At 41.3% G+C, this 16,390-nt stretch overlaps 2 long non-coding RNA genes across 2 annotated transcripts in view; one reads left to right on the plus strand and one right to left on the minus strand.

Annotated features, from left to right (window-relative positions):
• The window catches only part of LOC123370251, a 48,081-nt gene extending 39,522 nt beyond the window's left edge, over positions 1-8,559 (minus strand). The window contains exons 1-2 of the long non-coding RNA XR_006579329.1: positions 8,481-8,559; positions 6,003-6,062 (exon numbers count right to left, since the gene is read on the minus strand). This is a non-coding gene — a long non-coding RNA (uncharacterized LOC123370251). The remainder of the gene's footprint in view (positions 1-6,002; positions 6,063-8,480) is intronic.
• Positions 1-16,390, plus strand: part of LOC123370250 — an 87,023-nt gene that overhangs the window by 63,567 nt on the left and 7,066 nt on the right. The window lies entirely within an intron of this gene.

Below are 16,390 nucleotides of genomic sequence, written 5' to 3' on the forward strand. Positions count from 1 at the left end.
AGGGAGATGTGTTCTGTTTCTATCTTTGACTTTTTTTAAAAAATAAATAAATTAGGGTCTTTTTAAAGTGTACTTCAGCTTGTAAAAATCTGTGTGTTTGATTATTAGGGTCTCATTTGTTAACCTACATTTGAAAGTATTTAAAATTCATAACCATTTCCCAATGGGTACGAAGCATGTGAAATCATTTTCTTTACTTACCTAAGATTCAGTTAAACAAAATGTTAAGTATTATGAGTCTTATCATCACTATGTCCAAATTTGGATTTGGAGCAGGAAGAGTATTGGGCTCTTCATTGAAAAATGAACCCTGAATCCCTGAACAGCCTTTATTTTATTTTATTTTATTTTTATTTATTTATTTATTTATTTTTTGCATGTGATACGAACCAGACTGCAAAATGTAACCCTTGATCTAAGGAATTTCTGAATGGAATTATTTCTTAAACAACTTCTGAATTAAGTAGAAATGTTTATTTTATCATTTCTTCTTACAAGAACAACAATTACTGAACTATTTATCTGAAACACCCTGTTAGCAGAGAAAGTGTTAAGTGGGTTTTGCTGAATGAGGCAGATGACTTTTTATCCCACTGCATATAATCAAAGTGAGAGTTATTCTCTAGGAGAGAGAGGATCTAGGATGTGAGCTGAGAACTCTTGATGGGGGAACCCCTGGAATAACCATGTCTGGGGAGTTGATCTTTGTTACCTTATTTTTAATATCTTTACTAATACAGCTAAACTTTAGCACGGGATGAGTTTCGAATTTGCATTGTGTCAACTGTGGATGTAGAGCAGGTTGGGAAAAAACACCTGCTTAGATACACCATATGTTCTGCACCCATTTATTAGAATCTAGGAAAGCAGAGACTCTAAAACATCTTGGAAAAGGTATTTTTTTATTATGGCTGATATAGGAATTTTAAATAGATTAAGAGAAGGGACCAGATGTCCCAAGAGGATGGTAGTCTGTGAAACCCACCCAGTTAGGTAACATAAAGATTGATGATTTGAGTCATCTACTAATTGCTGTCTCTCTCACCATGATATATATATATTTGAGTCCCCCGCACTGTAAATTAAAGGGGGCTTGTGGCCAGGTATTCTCCCTGAGGATGCCTCAGTTTTGAAAATTGCTGTCCCTCAGCAGCTGGACCTTGGATTTGTTAACTCCCCTCTGAATAACATATTTTCTTTCTCTTTTCCCTCAGGTTATTGAGGATGAACTATATTGTGAGTTGGAGCAGTTATATTAATGGACTGGTCTTTTATATTAGTTTGTGAGTTTTCGCCTATGATTGACATCCAAAGCATAGGCTGGGTGCTTATTGCCACATTAAAAATAAAAAGAAACGCATAATAAAATCAACTGTCCAAGGATGAACTAACTTGTAAAGAATCTAGGGAGATCTGATGACTCATAGAATCATAGACTTCAAGGTCAGAAGGGACTATTACGATCATCTAGTCTGACCTGCACAATGCAGGCTACAGAATCTCACCCACCCACACCTGTATCAAACCTGTGTCTGAGCCATTGAAGTCCTCAAATCATGGTTTAAAGAATTCAAAGTGCAGAGAATTTTCCAGCTCATAAGATTCATGAGATTTGCCATGACCTTTCACCATAGGGTACCTCTGTGGTCTTGGCCCAGTCACTATCATCACACAGCTGTTTGAACTATGTGGAATGACCTGGTCATCTCAGCCCAAGGCCTAAGGGACAGGTCATAAATGACATTATGTAGTGTAGTTGTAGCAGTGTTTGTCCTAGGACAGGGTTTCTCAAATGGGGGTCGCTGCTTGTGTAGGGAAAGCCCCTGGCAGGCCGGGTTGGTGTGTTTACCTGCCCCGTCCGCAGGTCTGGCCGTTCACGACTCCCACTGGCTGCGGATCGCCGCTCTGGGCCAATGGGAGCTGCTGGAAGGTTTCCCTACAGAAGCGGCGACCCCTGTTTGAGAAACCCTGTCCTAGGATATTAGAGAGACAAGGTGGGTGAGGTCATATCTTTTATTGGCCCATCTTCTGTTGAGAGAGACAAGCTTTTGAGGTACATAGAGCTCTGTTGAAAGTTTGTCTCTGTCACCGACCGAAGTTGGTCTAATAAAAGATATTATCTCACACACCTTATCTGTCACAAATGACATTATTGGCAAACTTAGCAGAGAGGCAAAGTATTGAGTGTGGGCCATGTAGACTCAGTTGTTTCCTCCAGGTCAGACTCATGGCTCATTAGGAACAATAGTGGGGGAAGCATCAATTGCTGCTGTCTGTGCTGTACTTGCTCATTACAAGATGACTTAAGTCTACATTACCTGTATAATTAGTACTTAAAATCATTCTCTCCCCTCCACCCCCAAAAAGATTAATTCTCTGTATTCCCTTTTGCTGCTTTTGGACTGATATTTTGTTTTTGTTTGTTTGTTCGGGTACTCACACCTCTCTTACATTCCTTCTAGTAAATTATAGTTTTAAAAATAAGCGTTGAAATGATTTTAAAAAAATCAATTAACACTTCTTTTTCATAAGTAACATCTTGTGATCTGATGAATGCACAAAATGTTTTTAACTATAAGGAAATGACTTGTGCCCCTCTCCACCTCATGACAATCATGTTAGAGCCTAATCACAAACAGCCATGGACCATTATCATGAGAGGGAGGGCAGAATAAAGGAATTCATTTAAAACCTTCTCCCTCCCCAGCTATGTTTTAGTGTAAGGATGCCCTGGTCAGGTCATGTGCAAGGATTGAATCTGGAACCTCCTCTTCAAAAAGAATGAGCGACTTGAGCTGAAGGACCAGGTCAGTTGTTTCAGAGCTAGTAGCGAACTCATAAACCTCTATACGGACACTAGAAGGACACTGAACACTAGAAGGAAACAAAGAGCCGCTGTGTTAAACATACACCTGATTGGGAACTTCCAAGCAAACATGTTTTCAATTGAAAGTGTTGAAACCACAAGGTTTCACAGAAACATTTTGGTTTTGACAAACTTCTGCTAAACACAGGCACAGGGTTCACCTGGACGGCTGCAGTGAACCCCCGCGCTCTGGGGTCTGCCATGAATTTGAGGACCCAAGGCTTCCAGGGTCCCTGCTGCAGAGCTGGGGGGAGAGGAGAAGCTGGCTGCTCTGTTTTGCTCAAAAAAACCCCACCTTAAATTGAAACATTTTTATTTTTCTAAAATGATGTTTGGAGGATTTCTGTTCCACTGGAAATTTTGTACGCAGCGTAGCGGTAGCCTCATCAATCCCAAGATATTAGACTCACCTTATTACTGGAAATTTTGAATTTCTTGTTTTTTCTTGTCTGATTCAGAACAAAATCTTTTTGGACATGTCAAAATTTCTTGTGGAATAGAAATGCCTAGTTTCAGCCCTCTCTAGTTAAATATGGGCTGCATCAGTAAAAATATTGACTACAGTTAACACGTTCCTCAGCCTGTTTGGTTCAAGTCAAGCATAATGATTCTGTAGAAATATGTGGAAAAACATTACATCTTCAGCAAATTCAATTTAAAAAAAAATCTTTGTTCTTGTCTTGGGTGGACAACAGGAGGTTCTTTGAGGTAAAAAATGGTTTTAGCTCCTCTTTATCCAGAAACAATTGAAATGTTTTTGTGTTCCCTTTTGTTTGTTTTTTCTTGGAAGAAATTTAATGATTTGGACTTGCATGAAATTAGTGAATGTTGTTTTGCTGAACATCAGAAAAAATATGTTGCCAATTTATTTTGCATGTTTCTGCATGCCTCGATTGATTGCTCTGTTATGGTTTCTCTCCTTTCCCCTCCCCCCATACCAAAAGCTACTGCAACTTGAAATATTAAAGGTATTTTCTGTCTGAAATAAAAGGGGGATGTAGAGGAAATGGATGTATATTTATGCATTTAAGGAGGATTCATTCCTGGATATCTCAGTACTGATTGAATGTTTCCATATCCAAAACTGATTTCCTTCCAAACTATCTCTACTCCCTCTATTCTCTGTTACTGTTGACAATATCATCCTCTCTGTGCCACATACCTATAACCTGGGAGTCATCGTCCACTCCTCCATATCCCTTGCTCCTTGTATTAGGCCAGGTTCAAATCTTGCTGCCACTTTGCAAAACATCTTAAAGATCTGAGCTTTTTGTTCTGTCCAGGCAGCTAAAACTATTCTCCATGCCCTTATCAGCTTGAAGCTTGATAATTGTAACCTCTCCTCACTGACTTCCTTAACATTCACTGTAGCCTACTGTCAGGGGTGGTGCAACCATTTAGACGACCAAGGCAGTTGCCTAGGGCACTGGCATTTGGGAAGTGCCATTTTCTTTGGGAGTGACCACGGTGGCCGGATCTTCGGCCGCCCTGGTCGCCGCCGGCATTTAGGCAGAAGGATCTGGGGCAGGGAAGCGCGGGGAGGGCCGCCTGCAGCAAGTAAGTGGGGGGGCACGCAGGGGAACTCCCTGCCCCAGCTCAACCCTGCCCCGCCTCCTCCCCGAGCACGCCGTGGCCGCTTCACTTCTCCCGCCTCCCAGGCTTGTGATGCCTAAGCTGATTGGTGGGGCGCTGCTGCAAGGGGGGTGCCTCAGGGCGGAGGGGGGGAGCTGCCGTGGGGGAGGGCGCCTCAGGGCGGGAGTGTGGGGGGAGGCGCAAGGTGGAAGTTTCACCTAGGGTGCGAAACATCCTTTCACCGGCCCTGCCTACTGTAGTTCATACGAAGTGCAGCGACTAAGATTAGTTTGGACTGTCATTATAACCATATCAGCCTACCCTCATCTCCTTGAATTTCTCCACCATCAGGGCCTAACATAACTATCTTCCTTACTTACTGCCCTCGTCCTTCAGCACATTTTCCCACTCCTTACACTCTGCTTCACCAATGAGGCCAGTTTCAATGCCTTATTTGTCCATTTTTTCACAACCATCTCCTTGTTGAGTAGCCATGTTTTCTTGATGTTACCTTTCTCTGTTACCCCTCCTCATTACATACTATCTAATACTGATTTGTAGCTCCTTGTCTAGGGACCTTGTATTTTTTTTTTTGTACTGCTGAGTGCTCAAGGACACTGTAAAGAATATTAAGTAGTAATAATACAAGCAGTATGCCTTGGTGGATTAAGCACAGAGCTATACTCTGGGAGATCTGTGTTCTTCTGACACTACCTTAGGCAAGCCTCTGAACGTCTTGTGCCTCAGTTTCCCTGTTTGTAAAATAGGAATGCTATTAACCTACATTAGAAAGGACTTCCTGAGACTTTACTACATAATGTTGGTAAAATGCCAGATAAGTGTAAGAAGAAGCAGGACTAGGACCTGGCTCTGTGGATTGCCATCACCTAACAGCTGTGGCAGCAGAAACACTAGGCAAGTCATGAGCCTCAGGGGCCCAACCACCACAGGGTGTGCCACACACACAAGGCCCAACTGAGAGGATATTTGTGATTGGCCCAGACATATTATTTTCGTTGGGGCAGGATACAGGCAGATCACCAGCTAGCTGCTGCTTCAATCCCTGCTTCCTCACACTGCTCTTAATCCCTGGGTCTTGACCTGGCTCCAGGACCCAGTTTCTGACTTGGCCTTTTCTCCTGTGTATGATTTCTCATTCCTAATCTCAGCCTTACCTCCCAGTACCAACTCTCCTGACTTAACCTTGATGCCTGACTCTGGCCCCAGGTTTCTGATCCTTGATCAACCCATGACTCCAATTCCTGCCAGCCTACTCTGGCTCTAGCCCCTATGCTGATTGCCCATGACCCAGTCTTGACAGTATTGTTAGTCAGTTGTAGAGCCTGGCTTCAAATTTAGCCCTGTGTTCAATCTAATGTACAAGTACATATGGAAAAATTGTCCAGTGACATTTTTCACAAAAAATTCTGATGTGTCATGGAAGTTTCATGAGCTTTAGATAGGTCAATTTTGTCAACAACACCACAAACCTTTTGCAATTAACATTTATATTTTCTGGGGTTAATCTGGACCTCCCATTTCCTCTTTGCCTGCTGCTACTTACTGCCCCATGGATGGACATTTGGCACTCATCCAGCAAGGTGGCACTGCAGTGGTCGGATACCTGCTTTAAACAAAAACAAAAACAAAAAAAAAGAAGAATCCTCGTTTAATTAGATGACCTAGCATTTGGCATGGACAAATCTTTTTTGCCCTGAAGTGAATGCTGCATGTGGCCCTCAAAAATTCATTGGATTACATGTCCCCATGAAAGGATCAGTGTCCAGTTAACCACTCCCCTCTGCTGGATGGGATCTGACCTATTTAAGTGTTCATTATGTCACCCTCTAGTCAGGGCCGGCTCCAGGGGTTTTGCTGCCCCAAGCAGCCAAAAAAAAAAAAAAAGCTGCGATCACTATCTGTGGCAACTCAGCAGGAGGTCCTTCGCGCCGAGCGGGAGACCATCCACCAAATTGCTGCTAAATACCTGAACGTGCCGCCCCTCTCCAGAGTGGCCACCCCAAGCACCTGCTTGCTAAGCTGATGCCTGGAGCCAGCCCTGCCTCTAGTTCCGAGAGGCAGGCCAAGAGGTTATAAGCACACCACCGCTACCAAATAATGGCAATTTGGGTGAAGTAGTAGATGCCTGAATTATTATACCAATGGGTTCTGAACCCATTTACACCTTCTAGAGATGCCTGATTTAAGTAATAGAGATCATGCTATCTGTATGTTTGTGTTTGCTACAGATTGGTGTCTGAATAGACATCTTAAACTTAATTCAGAAATGTAATCTGAAAGGAACAGTGCAGGTGAAGATGCTTTGTTACCAACTCTTCTGAATTTATCACAAGTCTCACAATATTTGCTGTTGTTTTTAAGGCCCCAGCTCTTGGAAACATTTTATTATGTGAGAATTCCTGCCTTCATTTTAAAAGAAAAAGTTTCTCGATCTCCTGGTTGCAGAGAAAAGCTTGAAAACATGAATCAGAACCCAGAAAGCAAATAATAAAAGAAAAACCCTCAAAGATTATTTTTATTTATTTATTTATTGAGAATCTCATTATTTTAAATCCAATATCATGATATTTTGGAGCCTGACTCATGACTTTCAGATACACGTGATGGGCAATAATGCAATCTCTTTTCCTCCTCCACATGAAGCCCTTTGCATGTGAGGAACCAATAGAAGATATAAATCTCAGCTATGTCAAGGGAAATAGAAATACCCCCACAACCAGGGTCAGTCAGCAGGCTAAAAACATGATCCAGGCCTTCTTGGAGTGTAGGCCACCCCCATACTGAGTCATCATCTCCAACATTATTCTAGTGAGCTAAGAGCATATCGCAGTGTTTGTGAAACAGAACAGCAGCTTCACATCCTTGGAGAGGAACAATAGGGTGCCACTGAAGTGATCCACCTCTTGTTTGTTGTTTCAAAAGTGCAACAGCAAAGGAGGAGTATCTATTTATAGCCAGATGAGAAAAGGGAGAGGGCTAGAGGAGAAACAGTAAGCAGACACTATTTATTAGTGTTACAGGAGAAGTGTCGTCAGCCCCACTTTTCTCCTTTTCTGGAGGGATTTTCAGATGCAAATTGTCTGATATATTTTTAAACTGCTGAGTTTTATTTTTCCTTTTTAAAACTTTTTTTGCAAACACGTTTCAAAGGAGCTTTAATTTCCACTCTTCCACCTCCATTCCAGAGATTATTTCTGTGCCTGAGTGACTGATTGGGAAGGTAAAAAGAGAATTCTATTTCCAAAGTTATAATTGGCTGGAACTACACATCAGTTATCTTCACAAATATCTGACCTGAAGTGGGGGATAATTGATTATTATTTTTAGCTAGAGGCATTTACCTGCTGGCATTATGTAAAGACAACAACAGGTAAAATGAAAGATATACTTATCAGAGACATTACCAACTGTTAATTTTCAGAGCTCATTTTGCCAAGGCTTCCCCTCGCTTCCCAATATACAAAGAATAAGAAAACAGCCTTGTGTATTTAGGCATTCAATAAATATTTGACACATACAACATGTGATGGTCAGACAAAGGTTCCCTATCTGTTATCAATAGTAATACTCCACAGCAATGAGGAATAAGTGTTACTGCAATGTCCTTTGATTCTCTGACACTCTAGTGGATATTGCAAAGCGAATCAGATGCATTAAATAAATTGAGATTTTTTATTGAACAACATTGTAGCAGAGACTTATCCAATCAGCTTTGGGCTTGTCCGCTGCCTCAGTTTCTCCTTCTTCCCCAGATAATCACAGAGGGTTTAGTCTCAATAATCTTCACTTTTGGGGAGTCTGCTTTATTAGCTTAAAGATCAAAACAATACCGATTTCCCACCTAAGCAGGATCACTACCCTTAGTGCAGGGTTCTAACGTCATGTACCTACTGAAACTTTCCTCTGACAAGATTTTCTTCCCTGCAGATCTCTCTCCCAAGCCTTCTTAAAAGGAGATCTACTCAACTTAGGCCTCTTCACTAGCCTTTCCCCCCCCAATAGTCTTTAACAAAGCACTCACTCTCAGAGCTGCTGTGTACCTGGAGTTTCCCTCATTGAATGCAGGCTGCTCTTCATATCTCCCAGCAGGCCTGGTTCTGAGTCACATGCTTCCATCATGTGACCCCTGGATTCATTCTCTTTGCTTAGGGAGTTGGGCCACACCTGATACAGGTGAGGCTGAGTTCCAACTTCCTGGAAGGGCCAGCTCATTATGTGACAAATACAATCAATATGCTAACTGCTGTGTCAGTTTATTGTATGTCATTCCCACATTTTCTGCTTTCAGGGTGTTGTGAATTTTTGTAATGGCATTATCTAACTGCATCATAGAAATTTTCAGGGGAAAGCTAGAGGCTCTGGCAGCGACGTAGGGCAGTTGGTACCAGGGAGGCACTGGAGGCAGTTTGGAATTGTGGTATAATCATATTACCTGAATATTGCTGCTAAAATGATCAGCAGTGAAATAATTAATAATGTTATTTAAGAAAACATCTTTAGATCTCATTGTTAACATAGTATTGTGAGGAATGGGGCTGTTCACACTTCTCAGTAGTTCCATGCTGTTTGGAGACTCAGAAAGTCAACAGTACATCAGTTTATATTTGAGTCTTGTTTTCAAGGTTATTTTTTTGAATCACAAGCTCTGGAAACATATGGCTAGACTCTCAAAAGTGCTCAGCACCCACAACTAGGGTCAGAGTTTCAAAAGTAGTTAGCTCTTATTATAGATGCATAAATGAAGTGGTCAGATTTTCAGAAGTGCTTAGCAATCAGAAACACTTAAGAAGAAAAATAGAAGCTGCTCAGAGCTACTGAGATTTTTCTGAAAACCTGGCCTCTATTTTGGGGCCTTACGTGGAAGCTGTGGGTCCTCAGTTCTTTTAAAAACATGACCACTTCAGTTCCAACATTGTTAAATATTTCTCTGCAGATCATTTTAGCAGCAATATTTTTCTTTACATGGTAGCTCAGATACTGGAGGTCAATTCTGCAGCAATGCAAATTCATGGGTATAGAATGGCAGAACACATGGTGCCTTGTTCTAGAGTATACATACTTATGGGTTCTACCTTCTTCCTACCCTGTTCCCTTCCTATTTCACCACAGGTTCCAGGCTTCAGCTAGAGAAAGAACGTGGTAAACTCAATTCTGCATGTTTGTTGTATGTGTTACAATATTAGATGGTACTGTTTAAACTACACACAGCTGGAATCTCAAGCACCAGGATTTTCTTTGACTCTTTTCTGTCTCTAACACATTGCAGTATCTTGTCAACAGGGACGGCTCTAGCTTTTTTGCCACCCGACGCACGGCAGTCAGGCAGCCTTCGGCGGCTTGCCTGTGGGAGGTCCATGGTCCTGCGGACTTGGCGTACCCACCGCCAAATTGCTGCTGGTCCCGCGGATTCAGCGTACCCGCCACCAAATTGCCGCCAAATCCACGGGACTGAGGACCTCCCACAGGCAAGCCACTGAAGGCTGCCTGACTGCCACCCTCGCAGGGACTGGCAGGGCGCCCCCCACGCAGCTTGCCTCCCCAGGCTTGGTGCACTGGTGCCTGGAGCCGCCGCTGCTTGTCAATTCAGCTCCAAAGTTCAATTTTTCTTCCTGAAAATCTATAAACACTCAAAAATGGAATGTAAATATGTGCATAGTATGTTTTTCTAAATAATGATTTACAAATAATTCATTGTTTAAATTGAAGTATGAATTCCAGTAATCCATGGATAAAGCAAGCAAATAAATAAACAAAACACGACCTCTTTAATCATCTTTTTTCCTCAGCAGCCTTTCATAATATGTTATATAAAGCCTGTCTTCATACTCTGATTTTTTTCCATGGGGGGTGATTTGAGCTGGCTTCTTTCCACACACACACCACTTCTCCCCCTGCCTTTGGTGTGTCTAAGTGTTTAATTTCCTTTGTCTTTATTTGTCTTGTGTGTGTATCCATAGCGCCGAGGAGCCCTAGCTATGGACCAGAACCCCATTGTGCTAGGCACTATACAAAAACAGAACAAAACAAACAGTCTCTGCTCCACAGAGCTTGATGTTGGAATAAACTCACAGCTGTTGTATGAGGACGCCAATCCATTGACTTCAGAGTATTTCTATACAGGTACACTGGATGCTGAATTTAGTCCATAGGGTTAGTTTGGTTATAATCTGTCCACCTTATTATTTATTAGAGACAAAGACAATATGATTCTATAGGAGTTATTTTCAGAAAATGTGTAAATTTACTCCTTTATGTGAGTTTATTGAACTATTCAACATTGAACAATCACAATTTCTTTATTCAATTCTACTAAATGATTCATAAATCCTCTTAATTATATAATTTTCTATTGAATTCTACATGACTTTTTTCATGAGAGAGAAAAAAACAAAATAAGTAGCTGTTATAAGCACCACACCACAAGGCAGTAATACGGTGAACAAAATTCAGCAAATAGGAATTCAGGAAACCACTTAGTACTGCAGCTTTACATTTCCCTTTTCACTGTTGGTGGGGTGACTGTTATTGAATATCACTGAGCTCCTGTTTTAAAAAAAAAATCTATGTGGTTAGACTGGATTATTTCATGTTTGTTTTTTTGTTTGTGCACCTTAGAATTTACTAGACATTAAACTAATAGGATTCTGTAGGCATTATTTTTAAAACCTTACATAATGTACTTCTTTTTTCTGAGTTTATTGAACCATCCTGTGGCATTTTCTGGCACAGATATAATTCTCTTATTTTATCACAAATTCCTGGGACCTTAAAATTCAATCTGACATGCACAATACTCCCTTTCAGCAGGTCAAGTTGAATTTTAAAGCTTCCGAACAGTACCTGTTGCACAAACATCCCTATAAGCATCCCATCTCTGAGGCTCATCTGCAGTCAAACATTCAGTGTTTGGGGGAGAGGTAGGGAGTTAGAGAGAAGAGTCTCAAGAAGAGCAGGAAGTTGCTCTAAGCTTCATCAGTTTGGGACCTGCAGCAATCCTGTGTTGTTTGGGTGGTGGAAAGCCCCACTCCACTTCTTCCTGGGCCACACCTTCTGCACTGCTGCCACACAATTGTGCAGTAACAATTTGTTGTGGAAAACACATAAGACAAATACTTTAAATAGGTAGAAAGGTGCTTGGTGTCAAGTGCAGGCAGGGCCAGCTCCAGCTTTTTTGCCGCCCCAAGCAGCGAAGGAAAAAAAAAAAGAAAACCCCGATGAACTGCCGCCAAAGTGGAAGAGAGGGATTGAAGGACCCCGCTGCCGAATTGCCGCCGAAGACTGAAGCAGAGTGATTGAGCTCCTGCAGAAGTACCGCTGAAGACTGAAGTGGAGCGATCGAGCTGCCGCCGAAGTGCCACCAAAGAGGAAGAGAGGATCCACCATCAAATTGCCGCTGCAGACCCACACGTGCCGCCCCAATAACAGACGGAGTGCCTCCCCTTTCTATTGACTGCCCCAGGCACCTGCTTCCTTCGCTGGTGCCTGGATCTGGCCCTGAGTGCAAGAAAAGTGAAGCATAATTTAGGATCACTGTTTGGTAGCAATGAAGCAAGCTCCCTCGGAGATATGGGTCTAGTTGCCTATAGCAACAGATAACTGCATTAAGTGCTTCACCAGTAAACAACCACACTACGTACACAGTTACTGTAGGAACTGGTGGGTAACAGAATAGTTCTTCCAGAAGTGCATTTTAAAATAGCAATGTAATTAAATTTTATAACAATAATTGAACATTCCCTTTCCTCCTCCCCCTTACCCAAAAAGAGGAAGATACAGAGTAGTTTAACAGGAATATTGGCTATTTAATTCATTTATGTTCTGTGGTAGGGGATTATACTGTAATGCCTTTATTAATCACTTACAAATAGAGGGTTACAAAACAACAGATTGTCTTTTCTACATTGAAGTCACTGGAAAGACTCCCATTGACTTTAATGGGCTTTGGATCAGAGCCTTATTGGTTATGAAAGGTAACAGATTGACAGCCTTTTATCCACAGAACAGGTATTATACAGGCATAAGCAGTGCAAGCATCCCCATATAGACCAACTCTAATGCACCTCAACCATGATTTGAAAGGAAACCCAGTCAAGAGAGTTTATATTGTCACTGCATAATTCTAAGGATATATTTCCCCCCCACAGCTGTAATTATGACATAGATTTTAAATTTATCTTCACTCAATTTTAAGCAACTGTGAACCCACATGGACTATACATATGATATATTTCTGTTTTTATGGGATACATTCAAGAGTGGCCCCTTTCATTGGACAATGTGCTATGCTAATAATAAAGGAAATTTAGGATACATGTTTAGGTTTCTTTGTTAGCCTTATGGATGCTGTTAGCATTGATTTTGCTTTTATTCATGTCTTACATACAGATATTAAATCTGATGCAGTTCTGTTATTCTATGAGAAAAGTAGAAAAATATGAGTTAGAATACTTGATTAACTTCTCAAATAATTAACATTAATATGGAAGCTGAATTATGTCATTTAAAATATGTATAAGGTGAATAAGCAGCCTAGGGTAGGGAAAATGGAAAAATATCATACACTTTTTTCCCAGGCAAAAGCAGTCAGACATTTAATTAATTTCAGTTAGTGAGAACACTGTATACTGAAGTGCAATTATACTCCAAATAGCAACCCTGTAAAAATGATTCTTATTCACTGTTTGTGGCTACTGTGTTTCTTTACAAGCCAAAAGACATTTCCTAACTGCCTAGTACTTCAAAGCCCACCAGGGATCTCAAGCTTCTTATTTCTTTCTGCCTCTTACAGTGTAGCATGCACTATGTTTCTGTTTTTATGGGATAAATTCCCTTCCTCTTGGAAAATGTGTTATACTCATTTTTAAAAGATGTAGGATAAGTACCGTACTTTAGTTTTCCTTGGCAGCATTACAGATTGCTTTCAGCATCATGCTTACTTTTATACTTCTATTGTATGTACAGATATTAAATGTAATGAAATGGAGTAATTCCACTGGGAAAGGTGAGATAGCATAGTCTAGTGCTTAGAGCAGGAGATGCTTAATCAGGAGAGTGGTGATTTGAAATCAGGAGAACTAAATGATCATAGACTTTATTTCTGACTTCTAAACTGTTGGGCAAGTTTGTTTTCTTATTTGTTAAATTAAGACAATAATACTTTCTCCCTTTTTTCTAATATTGTCTGAGATCTCAAGATTGCACCTGCTCTACGTTGCAGGTGTATAATAGTTATTTTAAATTGTTATCATAAATAAACTTTGTGCAATTAAATCTTCAGTCATATTTTCTTTATAAGGCAGAACAAGCATCCAGCTCTCTCCTTAGTGTCATTGGTTCTGCATGGCTAATACTAGGAAAAACTTGACATTATCAGTAATGTGATCAAAAGTGACTTAGGCACACTTACTTCAATGAGGTTCTGCCCAAGTGCAGTAGTGTGCCTGCACATAGTGAATTGGTGGATAAGGGCCTTAATAGCTATGTCTACACAGCAGCTGGGAGTGTGGTTCCCAGTGCAGGTAGACAGACCTTCACTAGCTCTGCATGAGTAGCACACTCAAAATAGCAGTGTGGCTGTTGCAGCACTGCCCCAGTCCTAGCCTGCCTGATCCCCTGGGTCTAAGTTTGGGTGGCTAGCCAGAGCCATTGCCAGTGCCGCAATTTCCACAGTGCTCTTTTTAGCTTTGTTGCTCAAGCTGAGATAGTGCAAGTTTGCCTACCTGCATTGGGAATCACACCTCCCAGCTGCAGTGTAGATATACCCAATGATAAACCAGGGAGCAGAAATGTGTTAATACTTTGGCAGAGTGTAGGTCATGTTATCCTTTAGGATCTCATCCACTAAAGGATGATAACCTCTCTATTCTGTGCAGGGGAAGGATGGGCCAGTGGTTAGCTTGCTGGCCTGGGAACTGAGGATACCTGTGCTGAATTTCCCATTCTGCCACAGACTTTGTCACTCAGTGCCTGAAGTCAATGGGAGCCTTAGCCTAGATTGCAGTGGGCACAGGATCAAGGTCTTAGTCTCTATGGGTCTACATCTCAACTGCAATAACACACCTGTGACTCAGGCTTCCGGGGCTCGGGCTGCAGGGATATACTGTTGCAGTGTAAGCAGCAAAGAGTCCTGTGGCACCTTATAGACGAACAGATGTATTGGAGCATGAGCTTTCGTGGGTGAATACCCACTTCGTCGGATGCATGTAGTGGGTCGGATGAAGTGGGTATTCACCCATGAAAGCTCATGCTCCAATATTTCTGTTCGTCTATAAGGTGCCACAGGACTCTTAGTCTGGATCTGTAAAAGCAGCAAACACAGCTACCCCTCTGATACTTGTTGCAGTGTAGATATTCAGGCCCAGGCTGTAGCACGGCTCCTGAGACCGTATGGAGGAGGGAAGGAGTCCCAGAGCCCAGGCTCCAGCTCAGTTTTATAGCCTCATAGTCTGAGCCCCAGAAGCCTGGGTCAGGTGACCCAGGCCAGTGGCGGATGTTTTATTGCAGTGTAGTTGTGTACCCTCTGTGTCTCAGTTCCCATCTGTACAATGGGGATAATAGCACTTTCCTACCTCACAGCGGTAGTATGAGGATTCATGCATGTATTCATGCTTATGTGACACTATAATAATGAGGACCATATAAGTATCTTAGATGGATAAGATAGTTAAAAGTTAGCTCTAGTGCTGCAGAGCTGAAAGTCTTGGGTTCAAATGCTGCTGATTATTCATGCATGGAAACATTACATTACTTTTCCCTTAGCTGTTTATTTAGTGGGGGTTCAAGGCCAAAACTTTTGGTGAAGCTCTGTAACTTACCTTAGTTACAAGCACTTGTGAAAGTGCTCTATTGTAGCTGCCAGGTTATTCAGTGTAGTCCTGCATTTGAGCTGCCTTCTGGAACATGCACTATACTCCCTAGGAACTTGTCCGCAGATCCTTCATATGGCAGAGATGTGGATGGTGCATAGAATTGGGACCAATCATTTTACTCCGGTGTTGCTTTTTTTATTTTTATGAATATACCAGAGCTTTATCTGCCTCACTGACAGAACCACCACCAGATTGATTATATATTATATCGCCCTTTGCGGCATGCTTCATAGCAACTGAAAAATGATCTCTTGAATGAGTGCCTGAATTTAATATGCACATCTAATGAAAGATTTTGGAACAGCTTCTTCTATTATCATCGATTAAGAAATTATTATTAAATGTCTTTTAAGCTAAAGTTTTATAAAGATCTATTAAATGATGTAGCTGAATGCTGTGTTTTGAAGGCATAAACTTCAGTTTGGCTCACTTGCAGGGCCCTGAGCATTTCATTATATGGTAAGGCCTCTTGTAGTGACAAGGTGAGTATACAAAAAGTAGTATGTAATTACAGAATAACTGCATGTTGTGTCTTCCAAAACACTGAGCAGGCTACATAATTACTTTTGGAGCGACTAAATGAAAATACACAGCAGTATTCAGGAACATGTAATTACTCATAGGATTTGCTTATTAAATCTCTAGCTTTTGTGAAAATAAGAATTATTTTCACTCGTACAGTACTGTCTATTGGATGACCTCAAAGCCCTTTACACATTTTGCTAAATGTATCCCCCATATAACTCCATTCACCTTAATGTTATAACATCAGAGGTTAAGCCTAGCCCATTAATTAAGCCTCACAACAGTCCTGTGCAGTACAGGGGGAGTATTGTACTCATTTTTTCAGATGGGGATATTGAAGCACAGAGAAGTTAAGCAATTTGGACACAGTGAATCAGTGGTAGAGATGAAAGCCTCACTCTAAGTCCCTTGCCCTAATCACCAGTCAACATTCAGTTCTAATATGTAAATGATAAATAGCAGTGGTGAGTTATTTATGCATTGCAAAATATGGCAATACTAAACACATACTCAAACAATTTACAAGTGGAACTTGCAC

The sequence above is a fragment of the Mauremys mutica genome, chromosome 4 (assembly GCF_020497125.1).
Source record: "Mauremys mutica isolate MM-2020 ecotype Southern chromosome 4, ASM2049712v1, whole genome shotgun sequence".
Lineage (NCBI taxonomy): Eukaryota > Metazoa > Chordata > Testudines > Geoemydidae > Mauremys > Mauremys mutica.